General features: G+C 42.4%; 2 long non-coding RNA genes across 3 annotated transcripts in view; one reads left to right on the top strand and one right to left on the bottom strand.

Moving 5' to 3' along the window:
- Window positions 1-4,211, bottom strand: part of LOC147915938 (uncharacterized) — a 34,172-nt gene extending 29,961 nt beyond the window's left edge. For both annotated transcript variants that reach the window (XR_015553557.1, XR_015553558.1), the window contains exon 1: window positions 4,011-4,211. This is a non-coding gene — a long non-coding RNA (uncharacterized LOC147915938). The remainder of the gene's footprint in view (window positions 1-4,010) is intronic.
- On the top strand, window positions 4,005-6,503 carry LOC147915939 (uncharacterized). Its single transcript, XR_015553559.1, has 3 exons — window positions 4,005-4,118; window positions 4,567-4,648; window positions 5,029-6,503. It is a non-coding gene; the product is annotated as an uncharacterized LOC147915939 (long non-coding RNA).
- Window positions 6,504-21,189: the final 14,686 nt, after the last annotated feature.

Here is a 21,189-nt window from a genome sequence, read left to right on the forward strand (position 1 = left end):
TTTTATATTTTAATTACATTTTGAGATGATTATTGCTAGTATAGAAAAATGCTATTGATTTTTATATGTTGACTAGCAATCTTCCAGAACTCGCTTATTAAATTGAATTCTTCGTTGATTGTTTCCTTCATCATCAAACAATGACAGATTTATCTCATTATCTGACATACCCTTTCTCAGTCAGCTTTATTTCCCAAGAACCGCCATTTCCTATAGGAGTCCTCTTACTTTCTTTATTTAGATTCTCATAGACAACTCTGTATGGTAGAATCTAGAGGGAGATACAAGGTCAAGAATGAGATTTTTTTCTTTTTTAAGATGGAAGAGACTTAAATGGCCAAAGGCAAAAAGCACTTGGTAAGAAAGAAATTGAAGATAGAAGAGAGAAAGGGGTACATAGGAAACATGGAAGGGGATTTTAGCAGAGATGGCAGGATTAGCCTTGGATAGGAAAAGAGGAGAAGGCAAAGGTAGGTGGGGATGTGGAAAAGATGGTAGGTTAGGGATGCAGAGATAGGTTGCAGGATCTCCTCTCTGATGGCTTTACCTGTAAAGTCACCTATTTTAAGACATAAGGGTATTGGGCGGCATGAAGTTGGAGTTTGGATGGAAGGCTGAAGAACTATAAAAGTTTGTTGTAATCCATTGTTTTTTCTTCATCTTACCATAATTTGTTATACATGTGTAACTTAGAGAATAAACCACTCCCTGCTCTTACCCCCATGAAAATTGAGAACAAGAGCTCCTGGCTAAGAATTTAGTCAAATCCCTTCCAGAAAGTTCAGGAGGTAAGAAAGCATCCATTAAGAGGTTCATGGCTCCTTTCTTATTCATAGTAGCTTGTACTGCCTCTGAGAATTCATGTCTGTCTGTGAGAGGAGAATGTTAAGTATGTGTATGTCTGTATCTAGCAGATCCAAAAGTCACGCACTGAAATTGTCAGGATAATGATTATTCATACTGCATCTACAGCGATGGGAAAACCTAAAAGTCAACTCAGCTTAGAGAGACGATGCCCATGCCAATATCCATACCCTACACCTTGGGCCCCAGAATGAGATACAGGGAACAGATCACATGCCCCAGGTAGCTACGGGTCCAAGGAGGACGAGAGACACAAGAAATACAATTGAATCCAACTTGGGTCTCAGATCCCAGAGCCAAAGGCCAACTTAGCTCAGTCAAGTCAACCTGTAGACCTATAAACATGAGAATAGAGGATTGTTCTTTTAAGCAACTGAGCTTCAGGATAATTTGAGACAGTATAACTGTGGCGGTAGCTAACTGACACACCACTTTATGTCAGAGGAATCTAACTTTAGAAAAGGAGAAGGGTAGAGGCTGACACTTTTGAGATATATAAGCAGTAGCTGTCTCTATTTTATCTGGTAAGCTGTACTGATTGACTCCTTCATTCATTCAAAAGATATCTAATGAGCACTTACTATATTTTAGACACTGGGGACAAAACAGTGAATAAAACAGATGGAAATCCCTGCCCCATGGAACTTAAATTCCAGTACGTGAGATATATTTGCTACAGGCTGAGGTGTATTTGCTACAGAACTTAAATCCCAGTATGTGAAGTGTATTTGCTACCTTTCCAGTGAGCAGAGAAAATGGTGTTAGACTGTCTTAACCTTGGTGCAGCTGGCTCACTTACATTTGTTTAGCTACTACAACACAGGCTTTTAGCCATTCATGTAACCCAAGTTAGTTCCCTTCTCTACTTCCCTTTTGAAAGGAGTGACTTGCCCTGAGTTCCTACTATTTGACAAGCACTAAAACTACATTATTTTTAATCATTACAAACCCTATAGAGTGGTTAACAGTATTCCTATTATATACAAGAGGAAGCTGACGTGAGAAAGGTGATGTAATTTGCCCACAGTCACGCAGCTGGGAAAGACCTTGGATCTGAACCAGTTGTGTACAGCTACAGAGCCCTGTTTTGATGAGCCATAAGAGCTCCCATAAGCTTGGCATTGCTCTAGAAGGTTCTAGATTAAAAGAAAATATTCCTAATGTCAGCTAACTTCACGGTGCAATGAAAATGGTGGTGTCTAGGAATACCTCTATGACTTCATCTTTTCCTACTAAATAATTTCTTTTTTTTTCTGATTCATATTCCATGAGCACACGTGGTTTAAGCCAACTAGAAATTCTTCAAGTGGCTACACATCTCAGAACATATAATCTTGGTTAGCTCTTAAAATTTCTTGTCCAAAATCTAATCCCAAATCCCACTCCAAAAAAAAAAAAAAATCCAGCAGGAAACAACTGTTTGCCTTGGAAGAATAATCTTAGAAATCAATATAAATAGTCAAAAGTTAAAGATGTTGGCTCCACTGGCCAAATTTGGAACAATTTTAGCACTAAAAATAATGATAATAAAAAATTATAACATTGAACAAGACAACAAAAAAAGGAATCTAGAATTCAGAGTTAAACAAAAGGTAGGATGGGGCACTTTTTTTTTCTCCAAATAAATTACAGCTAATAAATGTAGAAGGAATGATATAATCAGAAAATGACCATTTTGTAACCGCTGATGTAATTAATAAATGCTTTAAGCAAGAATCATCAATAGTTACTAAACCATTGGGTGAAAGATTGTTGGGGAACAGAGTATTTCCCAGTCTCAAAGTATTACCCCCTTTTATTCCTTATTAATTACAAAGGGTAAAAAGTACCTTTACAATAGAGAAATCTGACGGACACTGCCTGAACCAAGCTGCCAAACTTAGCATCACAAATAATGGGACAAATCGACATTATATACCTCCTGACAACTTGCAATGGGAAATACCCAAAATGTCCTATGTAATAGTCTTGCCAAAAAATGTTTATTCAGAGTGTCTAATCACAAGGAAACAATCTGAAAGTCTAGTGGGAGCCATTCTACAGGACAACTGGCCTGGGTTCTTTCAAAGTGTCCGTGTCATGAAAGACAAAAGCAACAACAACAACGGGAAACCAGGTGAGGGGACTGTTCTAAATTAAAAGAAATCAAAGAGACTTGACAACCAAATGCAAAATGCAGCACTTGATCCTTGATTGGATTGGGAGGGTGCTTTAAAAGACATTTTTGGAACAATTGCAAAAATTTGGACTGTATTTTAGATAATATTATTTCACTAACGTTAAATTTTGTGGGTGTGATTATGAATTGTGTTCTGTAGGAAAATGTCCTTATTCTTAGGAAATGCTTGATGGAGTATTTAGGGTGAAGTATCAAGTTGTCTGAAATTTACTTTCAAAAGGTTCATCATGTATGTGTGTGTGTGTAGATAGATAGACAGACAGACAGATGTACAATAGATAATCTCAAAAGTGTAAGAGAGAAAAAAAGAGAAAGATAGAGAGAGAAAGCAAATGTTAACAACTGTTAATCTAGGCGAAGAATCCATGGATTTCTCTGCTTTTTCTTTCAACTTTATTGTAAGTTTGAAAAAATTTGGATTAAAAATTGGGGGAAGAAAAATAAAGGTGTTGGAATAGATGTTGTCTCCATTCCTTACCTTGCTGGCATTTGAAAAATGGGAAGATCTGAAATAGATCATCCTTGGAAGATTCCGTCCTCTCTGAAGCCTGGGTCATTCCTGCAAACCCACATCCAGTGTCCAGCCTTTATGCTCGGCACACTCAGGAGCTGACCACGTGGGGCACTGGCTCCCCTGCTCCTCTCCCCAGTCTGGGACATTACGATGATTGTTTGGACCTGGCTTTGATAGACAAGAGGCTATTCGTGCATTGCTGGGAGAGACTGTGAAGGGTGAGTCAGGAAAAGACTGGGAAAGAGATGAGAGGGCAGAGAGTTGGGATGTTCGCAGGCACGAAACAACTCAGGGATGTGTGGGAAATGTGGAGGAAGGGAGTCTGGGAAAGGGTGAAGGAGCAGGGGCTTATCTAAAAACCCTTTAATACAAAACCAACAGGGGAGAGCTTATTTGTTCTTGTTTATTTACCCACCACAGGTTCCCACCATGAAGTAGGCAAGCAGCACTTACCTGCATTTCCTCCCCCTGCAAGTTAGCCCAAGCTTCCTTCCATCCTCTGTCATCCAAGCCCGCCTTTCTTTGCAAACAGCTGATCTTCGTCAAGTTAATGTCCCCAAAGTAAGGAACAAAAAATTTTAGAGCTGGAATATATCTGGAGACAGATTGTAGGAGGGCAAGGGTAGAAACAGGAAGACCAATTTGGAAGCTTTTAGAGTCATCCCAGTGACAGGTGATGGTAGCCTGGGGGCTTACAGAGGAAGTGGTGAGAGGCAATTGGATTCTGGATACATTTGAAGGCAGAAGTGAAGAGTGTTAATTGCTTCTTTGTCTACAAATGTCACTGGCCCCACAGATTTCCCTTCAGCATTCCCTATCTTGGTGGGGTTTTTTCTTTAACTAGAGGGCTTGGTTTCTTAGAGCCACAAGGTGAGTTGGAACATGGGCAGATGAAGGCAAATCCATCCCCAATCCTGGAAACACTATTCAAAGGGCATGCCCTCCTGATAAAGATTGGTTAGCAACATCAAAGGAAGTTGGGTCCAACTCAGCATTCCACCTTTTCCAGGAAGCCTACTTCGCACGGTGTGATGTCTGCCTCCTATGAAGTCAAGAGAAGTCTCATCTATAGTAATAATATCCTACGTGACGTGAGTATAGTACTTTACAATTGTTTCACACCATTTGGGGAGGTCTTTCCTGACCCCTAGACTGGATTATGTCCCCTGTTCTATGTTCCCATGGTATCTTGTTCTTCTCCTATTATAATTCTCACTATATTTTATTGTGGATACTTGTTTAAACATTTCTTTCTTGCTAGATTGAAAAGCTTTATGAGGAAAAGACAACGTTTACCCCTGGTACCTAACACTGTGTGGTTCATAAAAGGCATTTAGTACATCCCTACAATTGCGTGAATAAATGATTAGTAACTCTTTTAATTTTCAAAACAATTCTTCTAAGGCGGGTGTGGGAGATCAAGATTTGGCCACCCTGAAATCTATCTCTTTACCTTGGTTGTTTTCTCTAGGGACATTTGACCTCCCCCACTAACTGCCTAAAGAATTTGACATGGTGGCTCCTTCCTGGAACGGATCTATCATGATGGCTGTAAAGATAATGTAGGATGGAGATTACAATAGGAAAGGCACCAACAAGCCCCTCTTATCAGAAGTTCTGTCTCTCTGGCCACATTCTCTGGATGGCCCTGCAAGGAGTTGCCAGATAATCATTTACATTTATAAGGGAAATCTCCATTTGTAAAGGTATCTCCCTCTCTGTTTTGAGAAGAGAGGGGGATGGCCTCATTTCTAGAGGCTTATCAATGTGGAAGTTGAGGCCTTAAAGCTGCATAACCTTACTCTTGTTTACTGTGCTTTAGTGGTAACCTCCTGTAACTGACTCCCCCCACCCCCAAAATCCTCCTTTGTCATTGGCTGAACATGGTATTTAAGACGAGAATTTCTGCTATTGTGTTGAGAAACGCAGTGTCCCTGCTTTCTCCCAGGTATACATGTTATTAAACTTGGTATTATTTTCTCCTGCTAACCTCTCTTGTTAATTATTTGGCCAGCCATAAGAACCTTAAGGAAGGGGCCGGCCCCGTGGCTTGGAGGTTAAGTGTGCGCGCTCCGCTGCTGGCGGCCCGGGTTCGGATCCCGGGCGTGCACCGACGCACTGTTTCTCCGGCCATGCTGAGGCCGCGTCCCACATACAGCAACTAGAAGGATGTGCAGCTGTGACATACAACTATCTACTGGGGCTTTGGGGGGAAAAATAAATAAAATAAAATCTTAAAAAAAAAAAAAAAAAAAGAACCTTAAGGAAAAGGGCAGAGGGAGATTCCCCCTCTTCCCCCGACACGGGTGTTACTGTCTGCACTTCATTGATGAAGGGAAGAATCTGTTGAGAGACTATGGTCATGAAGCTAGTTAGTGGAAGAACTAACTGGGAATGCTACCCAGGGCTCAGCTCTTTCCACTATGCTCCACCTAGAACCTAGAAGAAACATCCACTCACTTAATCAATCAACCGACACATTGATTATTCCCCACATTCCAGGCTCTACTATGGGCACATATGCTCATGCGGGGACATACAAAAAACAGTAAGATTTGTGTTGAGATGCTGGAAACCAAAAGCAGGGAAATGGACATGCAAATACATAATTGGATTATAGTGTGGTAGGTACCATGTGAGCTCCTAGGAGGAATGTCTGACTCTGCCTGGGTGAGGGAAGACTTAAACGGATCCATTTGATCTGGGTTTTGAAAAAGAAAAAGCATTTTTCTAGGAACAGAGCAGGGAAGGTTGCTAAATGACAAGGCTGATGGCTGATACCTCCAAAGCTAAGCAACCTTGTTTTCTGCTCTATTGCTGACTCCCCCATCCCACCCAAGCCCCAGCAACTGGCTTAGGAAATGGAGGAATCAGTCCCAGGAACCCAGGCTTGCTTAGCTCAAAAGCAGTCAACGCAACAAGAAACCCGCAGTGTGGCGCCAGGTTGTATTATAAACATCCCTACAGCTCACTTACCTGGGCCACCATATACAGACTGAATATATCATCTATATGAATGGTGTTCGAGGGATTCAGGTAATGCTCAACCCTCACTATCGCACACAGTGGCCCCAACACCTCATTTCAATCAACATATAAAATCTATTTTTGTTACAAATGAAAGAACACTGCAGGCCATCTGACATGGAATAAAGTGAGGTAAAACTTGCTGTGAGTAAGAGAGCACTGGAGCAAGGGAAGACCACTGGTTTACTGGAACCTGGGAGAAGTCGCCTTCTAAGAATATAATGAACTAGCCAGGGTAGTTAACAATTCTTCTTTCACAGAGACATGGCTCTGAAGGGCAGCCAAGAGAAGAAGGTTATTCTGTGGGCATTGTCATATCAAATTAGGAATTTGGAGAAAAAAGCTACTACTATAAGCAGTTGAAGTGTCAGGAAATTTTTAAGTAGGAAAGTATGGTGATGATATTTACATTTTAGAAAGATAATGGACAGCAGTATGTATTAGAGGAACAGAGGACAGAGACAGGGAGATTGTTTAAAAGATTAATGAAAAAATACCAGTGAGAGATGATGAGGCATCTACCCTCAGGGTAATAAGAATGAAGAGGAGGAAATGGATTCAGAAACTATTTAGGAGATGGAGTCATCAAGACCTGAATGACTAATTGCGTGTAGGGGATGAGAAAATAGGAAGAGGAGAGGATGATTCCTGAGCTTCTGACTTGCAAAAGTGGTTGGATGGTTGTTGGAAGAAGAGAGAAAGAGAATGTATGTGTGTGTGTGTGTGTGTGTGTGTGTTTGTGTGTGTGTCTGAAAAGAAAGTTCAGCTTTATAACTGTTAAAGTGACCATGGACCACAGACAGGTTTCCAGTAGGTAGCTAGATTATGTGGTCTGCAATTCAGGAGAAAATTCCAGGCTGGAGACAGTAATTTGAGAGTCATCAGAGTTTAAATGGCAAGTAGGAGTGGATGAGGTAGCCCAAGGAGAGACCACACAGAGAAAGGAGAAAGCTGAGGACTCAAACTTAGGGATCATCAACATTTAAGGGGCCACTGAAAGCAAATGCCCATGAAGAAGACTGAGGAGTCAAGCCACACAAACTGCAAACTCTAAACACCACTGGGAGCCTTAGATGTTCTAGCTCAGTTGGAATTGTGTTTGGCTGCATATACCAGAAACGTGGCTGCAGTGGATTAATCAACTTCTTATCCAGAAGGCAGTCTGGGCATGGCTTAATGAAGGCATCAAGACTCATCCTCCTGGGCTGGCCCCGTGGCTTAGCGGTTAAGTGCGCGCGCTCTACTGCTGGCGGCCCGGGGTTCGGATCCCGGGTGTGCACCAACGCACCGCTTCTCCGGCCATGCCGAGGCCGAGTCCCACATGCGGCAACTAGAAGGATGTGCAACTATGACATACGAATCTCTACTGGGGCTTTGGGGGAAATAAATAAATAAAAAGATTCATGCTCCTTCCAGCTCCTTTTGTCCTCATGATCATAAGATGGCTGCTCCACATCAGGCATTAAGCCCTCAGTAAACAAGGAAGAAGAAGGGGAAGGGCAAAGGGCAAAAGGGCATTTGCCAAGCCTCTCTCTTTTTATCAGAAAAATAAGTTTTCCGAGAAGCCCCATCCATTAGACTAAAAACTACAACTCATTGGCCAGAATTGGGACTATGAATATCTCACTGCATGGGTACCTGAAGGAGATGAGGTGTTTTCTTTTTTTAACTTTTTGTTTGGCAATAATTTCAAACTGACAAAAAACTTGCAAAAATAATCAAAGAATTCGTGTATACCCTTCACCCAAAATTTCCAAATATTAACATTTACCACACTTACTATCATTTTCTCTCTCTCTCTCATGTACATTTATTTTTGCATACTTCACTGTGTGCTTCCTAAAAATAAGGATCATCTCTTACATAACCATAGTACAATGATCAAAATCAGAATATTAATATTGATACAATGCTATTATTAAATCTACAGCTTTTGCCAGTTGTTTCACTAACGTCCTTTATTGCAAAGAAAAATATTTTTTTTCTAGTCCAGAAACCAGTCCAGGATCACACATCGCATTTTGTTGTCATGTTGCTTTAGTCTACTTTAATCTAGAAATTTCCTCAAACTGTCCTTATTTTTCACATCATTGACATTTTTGAAGACCACAGGCCAGCTGCTTTGTAGAACATCCCTTATTTGGGTTTGTCTGATGTTTCCTCATGATTCAGGTTACGTATTTTTGGCTAGAGTACCTCAGAAGCAATGCGGTGTCCTTCTCAGGGCATCATATCAAGAGGCACATAATTTTGATTTGTCCTATTACTGTGATATTAACTTTGATCACTTGGTTAAGGTGGTAAGGTGGTATTGGTGGATTTCCCTACTACAAAGTTACTATTGTATCCTTTGAAATTAATAAGAATTTGTGGGAGATCAAACTTTCACCTACTAGTTTTACCATCCATTGATGATCTTACCTGAAATGATGTGCCCATCATTCTTTGAGCACTTTTCATATTTGAGATGATTATATTTAACAGGGCACATTACCACCTTGATAAAATAAGGCTTCTGTTAGTAAGCAACAAAAGGAAAAATGGAGGTTGTGTGGGCAACCAGTTCTATCTACCACACCTAGCTCCTCACCAGCCAAGAGCTGGTGGCTTGAACCCAAAGTGAGTGCCTTGCCTTGTTCTAACAAAACAACTTTGTGCCCACAATCCAAAGAGAGCCTTGAGGCCATGTAATTCCATCTGTGCCTTTCTTCACTGTAATCCTTTATCACCATGGCATCACTATGCCAAGTCTCCTGTGTTGCACAACTTCAGGGGGTGCCATTCATATTGTAGACTATGAATGATGTATTAGAGCAGGGGCCTGCAAACTTTTTCTATAAAGGGCCAGATAGTAAATATTTTCAGCTGTGTGGGCCATTTTTTTTTTCGGTCTTTGTTGCAACTACTCAACTCTGCCATTGTAGTGTGAAAGCAGCCGTAGACAATATGCAAATGAATCAGCATAGCTGTGATCCGATAAAACTTGATGTACAGCTACTGACATTGAATTTCATACCATTTTCATGTATCATGAAATATATTCTTACTTTCAATTTTAAAAAACCATTTAGAAATGTAAAAACCATTCTTAGCTTGTGGGCTTTACCAAAATAGGCAGCTGGTTAGATATGACCATAGTTTCCCACTCCCTGCCCTGCTCAGCTAAATTGTCATATGCGGTGGCCCTGCCTCCAGCCAGGTCTCCTCTCCCTTACCCTAATCTCCAATCTGCCGTAATTGCTCTGAGCTTTCTCTCCACCTCCTGTCCTCTTCTTTCTAAGGTCTTTCCCCTGTACCCCCGGAATCTCCCTTCAATTGTAAATAAACCTCTTTTCACCTTTAACCTCCTAGCTACTTCCTTGCCTTAACTGCAAAGTGAATGTATTGCCTAAGGAACTTTCTTCCTTTGCTGAATTCTAGAAAGGATGCTACTCATTTTCCCATGCCCCACAACTCATAGGCGTGGGAAGTGGTGCTGACATCCTCCACATTCCCCAATCCTACTTCTAAACTTTGTACTCTTCCGCCCTCTTGCAAAACCTCCTCCTCCTTTGAAGATCTTATCATGCGACTCTTTGAACAACAGCTAACACACACTGAGTGATCTCCTCACAACCACTAGGAGACAGGTACCATTATTATTCCCATTTTGCAGAGAGGCACAGAGAGGTTAAGGTCATACAGCTAGTAAATGGCAGAGACAGGAATCTAATCCCAGCAGTTCATGCTTATTACCAAGACGTTATATTGCCTTTTCTCTATGATCATGGACCACGTGGATAACTACCCTCCATCCTAGCCTCACTCTCCATTGTCACTTAGGCGCATGGACAGAAACAAGTGCACACTTAACTTGAGTCATTTGAAGAGGATTTAATAAAGGAACTATTTATAAAGGTGTAGGCTAGTCCTTCTCAACCTTTTTTCATTATCATCCACCCTAAGGAGAAAAATTAAATTAATCCACTAATTATTTTTACCAATTAAATTAACTTGAATTAATTAATAAGACATTCAGTTCACCTCAACCCAATCCATTCTTCCTACAAGTCAAAGTCGTCTTTCTAACTGCAACCAACTGGGAACCAGCTGGTTCTGGAGGGAACCGGATGGCTGGAGGTGGGCAGGAAGATGACCTTTTCAGCTTTTAAATGTTATACAATATGAGTGTATCATCTAATTTTAAAATGAAATGTAACTTTAAAAATTGACCTAAAATGCAAATATGGTCATTCTTTCCTATGCTCAAAACACTTTAGTAGCCCATCTGCCACCAAGTTAAAATCCAAATCGGTTCACATGTCACACTAGGCCCCTAGCATCCTTCTTTAGCCTCATCTCCACCACTTTCCACCTCAAACCCTGTGTCCACACATCTGAATCACTGAGAAATGAATGTGCTCCCTAAGCAACTGTCTTCCTTTGCTGCCTGTTTGTTCACAATGCCATTTGTATCAGGCGTCTGCTTTTGTAAACCTGCAGTTTCTACAACCCAGAATGCAATGCCTCTCGCTCTCCTCTTCTTTTCTTCCTGGTGAATTCTTCATTCTTCAAAATCCCGTTAAAACAACTTCTCCTGACTCCTGTGAGAATAGCCACCAATGTTCCTCTCTGTGCCACCACTGGTGATTAAGAGCACAGGCTCCCATGCCAGACTGTATGGGTTTAGATCCTGGATTTGTCACTTACCAGTTGGTGACTTCGGGCAAATTATTTAACCTCTGTGCTTCAGTTTCCTTATTTGTAAAATGGAGATTAGAATAGTTCTTATCTCAGAAGGAGAATATTCATTCACCAAATATTTACTGACTATCTATTATATATCAAAACAGATAAAAATTTCTGCCCTGGCGGAACTTATATTAGACTTTAGAGCAGGGGTTGGCAAATTACAGCCCCTGTGCCAAATTTAGCCACCTGCTATGTAAATAAAGTTTTATTGGAATGCGGCCACGTCCATTCATTTATGTATTGTCTATGGCCACTTCCATGCTACAATGGTTGAGTTGAGTTGTTGTGACATAGATCATAGGGCCTGCAGAGCCAAAAATATTTACCTTTAAGAAAAAATTTGCTAGCCCCTGCTCTGGTGAGGTTAAGTGAGTTCATACACTTAAAGTGTTTAAAACTTAAAAACATTGCCTGGCACTTGGTAAGCACTCAAAGGATGCCAGCTTTACTAATATCATTGCATACACTTACAAAAACACTTAGCACGGGTATTCAGTAAAACTTTTGCTGAATGAATGAATAAACAGAGAGGTAAAGAGGAACCAGAAGTTGGGGTCATGGAAACCACTGGCGGAAGTTTCAAGATGGTGGAAGTGGTCGGCTATGTTAGGTGACAAATCAATACTTAAGAAAGACCATCAGATTTGGCAATCAGATGAAGTGAGTTAACCAAGAAGCAGCTTGTGTGAAGTGGTGAGGACAAAAGCTAGACTATGGTGGGTTTAGGAGGGAATGGAAATGAGGAAGAAGAGATAGGAAAGTGGAGATTATACAGCTATGTGACGGCAAGTATTGAGATAAAAATGAACACCTTTGGTCTGCCACCTGAATTTTTAAAAATCTGCTAACCAAAAATGTTAGGTTTATTGAAATATTGGGGTACCTGATGGATTCTCTGCTTATCTTTGAGCTGTTTGGTGTTGGGTAAAATGTCAATGGGTAAATTCAAGTCCAGAACTAGAGAGAAATTTAGGCAGAACCTTCAAGTCCAGAACCATTAAAAAATTTATGATGATGTTAATGATGATAAAGTAATGTTTGTTTCTTTTGTGATCTTAATCATTGTGTGATCTTAACTAGTTTGAAATGAGAATTTCAATGCAAACAGCAGTGTAAATTTGCCTGTAGAATATTTATTATAATCACAGAACAAAAGCCATATAACCATACTTTTTTGTTCATCCTATAAACATTTGCTGAGTACTTTGCATGTACTACACATTCCGATATAGATAGATATGTGTGTATAGAACTTAGCTAATTTGGTCATTGCTTTCCCCATCCCCTCCAGGAATTTGTGATTTGGTTGGTAAAGAAAGCTCGTTGAGCAAATATGTTCAATATTTTTTATAGATGCTAAGGTAGAAGTTTAGATGAGTTACAGCAGGGGCACAGAAGAATAAAGTAATTTATATGAAATTATTTTGCCATCTGTTAACTATTTGCCAACTATTTTTACATCTATACAGATATACATTAAGACCAAAGAGAATGATATCAACTCATAGCTGCTTTCTGGAAAACATGTACGAGACATTTAGGACTCTGAACACATGCATACTATTACTGAGGTTTTTTTTAAAGGGCTACAAAAGAGTATGTTTAATATGATCATATTTTTATTAAAATATATACTATATAATATTTTATTAAAATATTTACTATGTATACAGAAAAAGTCAATAAAGATACACATTTAAAATATTAACAGGGGTTATATCTGGGTGATGGGATTACTGGGATATTATTTTATTAGCTATACTTTTTGCACTTTAAATATTTGTACAATGAACAGGGCTTACTTTAATAATCACAAATAACAAGAGAACAAAACCATTGAGTTGTAACCACGTTACAAGCACACAACATGTGTGCTTGTAAGCACAAAGAGACTAGACATTTTTATGTTTTTGTAGATTGTCAAGTGTTTAGTTGTTACATGAATAGCAACAAAAATTTATCAGCTTTTGAATGTCAGCAGATGACATCTCAAAGAGATGTGTCTAGAAGTCAACTCTGTTGGTTAGTCCTCTTCTGCAAGATGGCAAACTAACCAGGCACCTGCCGTTGAAGCACTGGAATTTACTTAAAATAGGGAGTGCTGTGCACACAATGAATGAACACAGTATGAATCACTTAGTTTGGCCACAAATAACAAGACACTGGTAAAAAGTGGCTTAAACAATAAAGATTTACTATTTCACATAACATGAGGTGCAGAAGTAGTCAGGTTCCAAGTCTGGTTAACTCAGTAGCTCAGCAATTTCAGGATTCTGGGTCAGCTCTCCTTTGATTTTCTTGGCTGTCCTCTCCTGGTAGCGCTGAACATCACTGCCTCACACAAGAACTTCCAAAGGCAGAAACGGGGGCGTTCCCCCTTTCTCTCTTTTTTTCAGGGATTCAAATCTTTCCCATAATTTCCCTAGCAGACATCTCCCTACATTTTATTGGCTACATTGTGACAGTTCAGTGTAAGGAAAAACGGGGAAAAAAACTAGACTCAGTCAAAGGAAAAAAAACATAGCCACCCCTAAACCAAGAACTGGAGAAAAGGATTACCATTACTGCCCTAGACCAGCGGTGTTCATTAGAATTTAATGTGAGCCATAATGCAAGATATATATATATATCTCCCTGAGTAGTCTTGGAAAGCTGAAAGCAAGTCTTCATTCTCTCCTCTACGAATGAGCTACAACATTGATAAGCAACACTGCCTTCCACCAGCATAATTAGAAGTAATTGCCAAGGGTGCATCTGGCGTTATTTCAACAAAGGCACCTCAGTGACAGAATCTGGACTTCGAGTTCCTGAGTTATGGTTCTGGGTGTGAACCTGACTATTTGTGTGGTCTTAATTGAGTCACTTGGCTTATCTGGGCCCCAGTTTCCTCCTTTTAAAACAGTTCTTTAACATCATTTTAACTCTAGTTCTCCATGATTTTATATTACTGTTCAACTGGGGACCTTCCTAGACTCTTATGTGACACCAGCAAGCTAGGTCAGCAACACATGAGAAGTCATTCAGAAGGGCACTTTCTCTGATGCCATGGGGCAAAATGCACTTTTAAAGGGAAAGAAAGAAGGCAAGCCATGGTGGCTTGTCATTCACTTACTCGGCTAAGTATTACAGGGTACCCACTAGGTGCCATAGTGACTCTAGATCTAGTAATAGAATAAGATGTAGTCCCCACTCTCAGTGAGCTTACAGTCTAGTGGGAACGGAGTATAGATAAGCAGGTACACAACTACAAAAGGTGTATAAAGAGGGCTAGGACAGTGGAAGACGAGGGTGTAGATCAGAGGAGCATCTAGCCCAGCTGAGGGGAGGTGAGAGAAGCCTCCCTGGAAGAAGTGATACCCGATTAAGGCCTGAAGAACAGTACATGGTTGCCCCTCCTGGCATCAAGGGAAATTGCCTGGCCTACAGGGCATCTCATCCTACACTTTATCTACTTTTCTTCTCTTCTTTTCTCTGACTTACTGTTTTTCTATTCGTTTCTTCAGTGCATTTGCCCAGTTGTCTGTATGCCTGGGATCTGGTGACAGGACCACAAGAAAACTCTTGCAGCAAACTGAAGGTTTCTGTTTCAGAACCTTCCACCACCTTCACCACCATCATTTCCATAATCCCCACCACCACCTCCACCATGATCACCACCACCATCACCACTATCACCACTACTACCTTCATCACCACCTCTCAACACCTCCATCATCACCACCATCACCACCATCGTCACTACCACCTCTCAACACCTGTCATCACCATCCACCATCATCACCTCCACCACCACGAGCATTACCTCTACCACCATCAAAAAAGTATACAAGTGACCCTTGCTTTAACGAATCCCAGAACTATGTCTAAAATCTGAATAATATAGTGAAAAAAATTGAGATGATTATTTGCTTTTCCAAATTATTCAGCCACCTTAAATAGTTACGTTTCCCTAGTGTTTTTTATATATGCTTTGGTTTACCAACATTTTAATTGCCCAGATCTCTTTAGGAATATACCTATTTTAAGAAGTAACACATGTCAGAGACAGGATGTTCATGCTAAGAAGGGCAAGCATAATAAGAAATTCATAAAGTCTCTTTCTTTATTCATCAAATTATTGAGAAGAGTTTTATATGCAAAACTCTACTAAACATTAAGCAGTTTTAGTTAGCCACAAATCAGTAATTATAAAGGTAAAGTTAATTCTATCAATAGTACTCCTATAAATAGTACACCTATATATAAATATATAATACTTACATAAAAATATAGGATACATACATTTATATACTAATAGCATGTTTGTAAATTTTAAAATATATTTATGATATATTTGTATACATAAATAACACTTATCATATATCTATGATCAATGTATATTATTATTATAAATATCCTTCTCTAATTGTGAAATTTGGGTGACAGACTGAGACAGATTGTAAAAATGGTTACAAATTCCTCTCTCATCCTTGTCTGCACTTCCCTTGCCATGTGACTTTGCCACTCTTTTCATCAAGGAGAGTCTATTTCCCCGCTCTTTGACTCTTGACTCTAGGTGGGCCATGTGACTTCTTTGGCTAATGGGATATTAACAAATGTGACGCAAGCAGTGGCTTGAAAAACGCACACGCTTTGGGGTTTGCCCTCTCCTGCTGATCTGGGAACCCAGCCACCACCGCCATGTGATCTAATCTGGGCTGGCCTGCTGGAGAATAACAGCTCATGTGGAGCAGAGATGAGCTAGTCCAGCTGCAGCCCTACTAGACCAATCAGCCCGCCAACCAGATACATGAGAGACCATTGTAGACCATCCAGCCCTAGCTGAGCTGGCTGAGGCCTGAAGACCCACCAAGTGGAGAGACTAGAGATTCATGAGAAAAAATAAGATGTTTATTGTTTTAAGCCACAAAATTTTGTGGTGGTTTGTTATACAGCAAAAGCTAACTGATACAGGGACCATATCTCACTGAGTTTTGTTTTCCTCTTTTCTCTTTATCCATTCCAAAAAGCTTCGGTAAAACATTTGGTTCATTAGAGCCAGTTATCACAAACCTATGATCTTTTCTTCCAATTCTAAAAGCTCTGATTCTCTTAAATTAATAAGCTTCCTCTCTTGGTTATGGTCTTTACAGAAGAAACGGGCTGGAGATAAAGGTAGTAAAAATGAGGAATGATGTTAACAGTGAGAAGGGAACTGGAGATGTGAATTTAGGTGGTGACAGTGGGATGCTGAGGCAAAAAAGAGAGGTTGGTACAACTCCTAAAGTGTTGACTAACTTCCTGGGAGAAGTTTGTTCTACTAAATCACAATCTGTGAAATTCCCTGGCACTGACCGCAGATGACCCAGATGACCCTATGTTACATTATAAACACACATTCTAAAATTCCCCTTTTCACTTTTCACTTTTTCACTATTCAAAATATGGCTTTCTATTTTGGTAGTTAGAATTTTGTTGGCTCCAGCAACAGAAGCCCAACTCGATCTTAAAAGCCCAGATCATCCTCCAGCTTCAGGCAAGGTTGAATCCAGTTACTCAAATGATGTCCTCAGGGAACTGTCTCTCCATCTCTATCTCTAGGTTCTGCTTTCCTGTTTTGGCCTCCCTGTATTCCTCAATCCCTGACCTACTTTGTGGGTCCCAGAGTTCAGTGGTAGCAATTGTCTATTGGGTCTCTCCATCTTTGGTGACCAAGCCCTATTCCTCCTCCCCAGCTGTTACTCTAATCATGTTAAAGGCACTAAGACCCATCCAATTACCCAAGTCAAAAACTTGGGAGTTATCCCAGACCTCTCCATTAGTCCCCATATCTAATAGATCATAAAGCCAAGTCACTTCTCCCCCATCTGTGTCTTTGGAATTGGTTTTCCCTCTCCATGGCCATTGCCACTATGCTTCGTCATGCATTGTTATTTCTCTCATGGAAGAAAATTTAGTCCTAATCAGTCTTTGTTTTGCTTCCTACAAACCATCCTCCATGCCTGGAGTAATCTATTAAAAATGTAAATCTGAGTCTAGCATTCCTTGCTTAAAATGTTTAGTCATGTAACTTGTATAAGCGGCTCCACAAAAGTGGGGTACAAACATGATCCTATTTGGTGATTTTTCCAGTTGATCCCTTGAACCCCCGCTGCTCTCTGTTGGCAGAGAGCCTAGTTATCTTAAGTTGAGCGCCCTAGAAACAGAGCCTGAGCTGGGATCTGTTGTTATTTTAGGGGCCTCATTGCTCCCTGCCACAGACGGGAGCCGAGCCCACTCTGATCCACCCTGCCTGGCCTAACTACAAGACAGAGTCTTGGGGCAGGAGATTGCAGATTGGTGTCTTTCCTTCCAAGAGGCCCAAGGCTCCTCATGCAAATTGCGTACCCAGTAACAAGCTCTGCCTACTTGGGGTCTCAGAGTGGGGCCTTGATCTAGTCACAAAAGATTCTTTTACGTCAGAGGTCAAAAACTCAAATGTATACAGGAGCCAGAAGCCTGACTGACAGGGCAGCCACCACCCAGCAATAATCGTTACTAAGCAGGAATTTGGCACTCACAGTTACCACATCTTTGGAGTTTTTTCAGGAGGAGCACAAAATCTTGATTTTTATGTGAAATATTCTGATTTTAAATTATTAACTTGATTTAAAAAAAAAAAAAAAAGCAGGCAAAACAAAGCTTGTCCGGGGCCTTCTCTGGCCCAGGGGCTATCAGTCTGTGAATTTGGTCTTACACCCTAAGTTTCAGAACAATGGATGCCCATTTGTCCCATATTTGCATAACTATGGGCCACTGCAATGAACCCGGTCTGGACAAAGATCTGATGTGAATCCTACAAAAGGTTCCATGACTTCAAGATCGTCTAACCTTCTCTAGTGTGGCCTGTGTGGCCTCCTGGCTCCTACACTTCTCCAGAACTTTCTGTTCCCCTCTCCCCCACTCTGTTTCACACCTCAGTATCCAGGACGCCCTCCACTTCCACTTATTTATGGACACTGTGGCCCTCCTTCAAGATCTGCCTCAAACACTGCTTCCTCTGGGCAGCCCTCCTTCCCCTGGTCTCTGCTTTCTCTTCTGCTTACCCCATGTTCTAGAGCAGTTACTCCACTGCCCTAATGTTTTACAGGCCTGTTGCCCCACCTGACCCAACCCCTAGAGGGCAGGAGTCTGGGTTCATTCACATCCGTATCCCCATTGCCTCATAGAGTACCTAGCACTTTAAATGCAGATTACAGAAACGGGCATCCACTTTGAAAAATAATGAGCTGACCATTGCTTTTCACACGCCAGAAATCCATTTATGAAGAACAGGTAATTTCGTTTGGAGAAATTAAGTTGAAACTTGGTGTTTAAGAGAAGGGACAAAAAAAAAAACCCGCAGACTTTCATTTTTAAAATGACCACATATTTGTGAAATACAGTTGGAAAGAGTAAGTTTTTAGACTCCCTCAGCTTTGGACATAGCCGAGGCTTCTAAGAGTTCTAGAACTAGAGAATAGCTAAATTGGTCGCACTAGCTTTTCTCCGGAACCTCAGAGGTCCCCAGGGCTCACAGTAGGCGATGTTTGCTGCCTCAGAGGGGAAAGGAAACCAGCTCCTCTGAATGAAACAGTACTTCCACAGGGGCGGCGGCCTACGGTGAGAGAGCGAGCAGCCACAGTCGAAAAGACCCTTTGCATAATCCACTCTTAAACTGACTGAGGCTTGCAGAGTTGTAAACTGAAACTCCGGAGGCAAACCCAAAGCGGTTACATTTTTCGACGAGGTTTCCCAGCCCTGTCAATCATTTCCTGCTTTCTCTCCCTCCCCAGTGCGCGCGCGCGCGCGCACACACACACAGAGTTTAGACCGCTGCATTGACATTGAGCCTCTCTCCTACCTGAAGTGGAGCACCTCAGGAAGCAGCGAGGCTGGAGTTTCATTCATAATACATGAACTCAAGGGAGGAGGGAGGCAGAGACAAGAGCCTTTCATCTCTACGTAAAATCCCAGCATTGCAGCTGAAAGGGAAAATGACCTGGGAGGGAACGGCATCGAGGATGAAGTACTGCACGATAACGGTACCGGCGAGCGCGTCAGCGGCCCGCCCGCCTGCTATTTATACCGCAGCGATTATGCAATCTGGCTCCAGCCATTCATGCCCCGACTGGGACGACGCGCGCCGGGGGAGGGGGGGGCATCATTCCCGGGCGCAGGGTCAGTTTCTAAGTTTGCATCATCCCCTTCATTACCAGAGAGCTTGGGTTTCCATTCCTGCCGGCGGGTCTTGGGGGAGACAGCTGGGCTACAAACTCACTTGGCACACACTGGCACACAGGACTGGACTGCTTATTTAAACATAATAATAAAGGCACCAGAGCGCCCGAGGCGCAGCCAAGCAGCGCGCAGCGCTGGGCTCGGGACAGACCGGAAGGAACTGATAAACCGAGCGCTAATGATACCCGCTCCCTCCCCTATCGGAAGTGTCCTCCGAGCGCCGGTCATTGAGAAATACCGAAGGGGCAGAATGCGGGTGAGATGAGGACAGGTCCGGGCGCAGCCGCGCGCCTCGCGGGGCGGGGAGCGGGGGCGCCGCGGCAGCAGGGGGCTTCTGCGGGCCCCGCGGCACAAACCTTAGGGCACAGTAGAGTCCTCCCAAAGCACCACCCCCCGCGCGCCCCTGAGTCGGGGGACTGATTTATCGATCCCTTCCCCCCAACCCCAGGGAGATCTACACTCCCGGCCCTACCAGACCCCGATGGGCGATAGATGGGAGGACGCAGAGAGGGGGCGAAGGACACGAAACAGAGCGGATGGCAGAGAAGGATAAAATGTCCGCTTCTCCCGGCGCCCGTGCGGGGCGAGAGGGGGCGGGGTCCGCGGCTGGCTTCCGAGTGAAACGAGACCTGCGGGTCTACTGAGCATGCCCGTCCCGCGGCCGCCGATGGTCGCTCCGGTTCCGCGCTCCGGGCTTTCCGGGCGGCCGGCGGGAAGGACCCGGGTGGGGGTTCTCCCCCGTCCGCGACTCGGGATTGAGAGGGGAGTAGGTGGGGGTCCTGCTGGGTTTGCGTGAAGTTGTGAGCAGATCGCCATTACTTTTGAAGCTGTACGATCTCACTCTGAGTCGACACCCTTGATTTGATCGTGTTCAGAGCTACCTGCCCCCTGCTTTTGCTGGTTGTCGGGGAGATACAGGGATGTGGGTATACAGCTCTTTCGGCAATGTCATTAAATTAGAGCCCTAAATCCGTTATACTTCCTATTCTGGTAACAATCCAGTTGATAAGACCCTGATATTCAGATCAATAAACATATCTGAATTATTCATCCAATATCGCCATTTATTCTATGGAGCGGCAGGAGTCACAGTTAGTAATTGATGGAGTGACCTGCTAGGAACATTTCCACCCAAAGGCCTCTTTTGGGTCACGAACAAGGCAGAAGAGAACTGGAAGGTTTTCTTTAGAGGAACATGAAGGACCAGGAGTGGAGGGGGGAGCATTTGGTAATCCCACTGGCTAGAGACAAGAAAAGATTGCCATTAATCTCCCATTTGCAGTGTGCTTAGCACAGTACCTTCACTGTATAGCCAATTAATCTTCCCAGCAACCCTATGTTGTGGGAATTATCCTGACACTGCAGACGCCGAACCCGAGGCTCAGAGAATTGAAGGATCTGCTTGAGTGTGGCACCAAGACATCCAAGTGGGGACCTGGTGACTCCTGGACCTTAGAATGTTTTCCTTTGCTCCTCTGGCTGCCTGGTCCGTGGGCTGGGCCAGTCAGTCACTGCCATTAGCAGGGAGCTCGCTGAATGAGTGGTGATGACACCGATTCAGCTTGCCTACCTGCAGAAATGAATACTCACCTCACCTGCTGCCTTGCCATTTGGGCACTCTGAAACTGGAGGGTGG

The sequence above is a fragment of the Ceratotherium simum genome, chromosome 11 (assembly GCF_057802395.1).
Source record: "Ceratotherium simum simum isolate JZ-2026a chromosome 11, ASM5780239v1, whole genome shotgun sequence".
Classification (NCBI taxonomy): domain Eukaryota; kingdom Metazoa; phylum Chordata; class Mammalia; order Perissodactyla; family Rhinocerotidae; genus Ceratotherium; species Ceratotherium simum.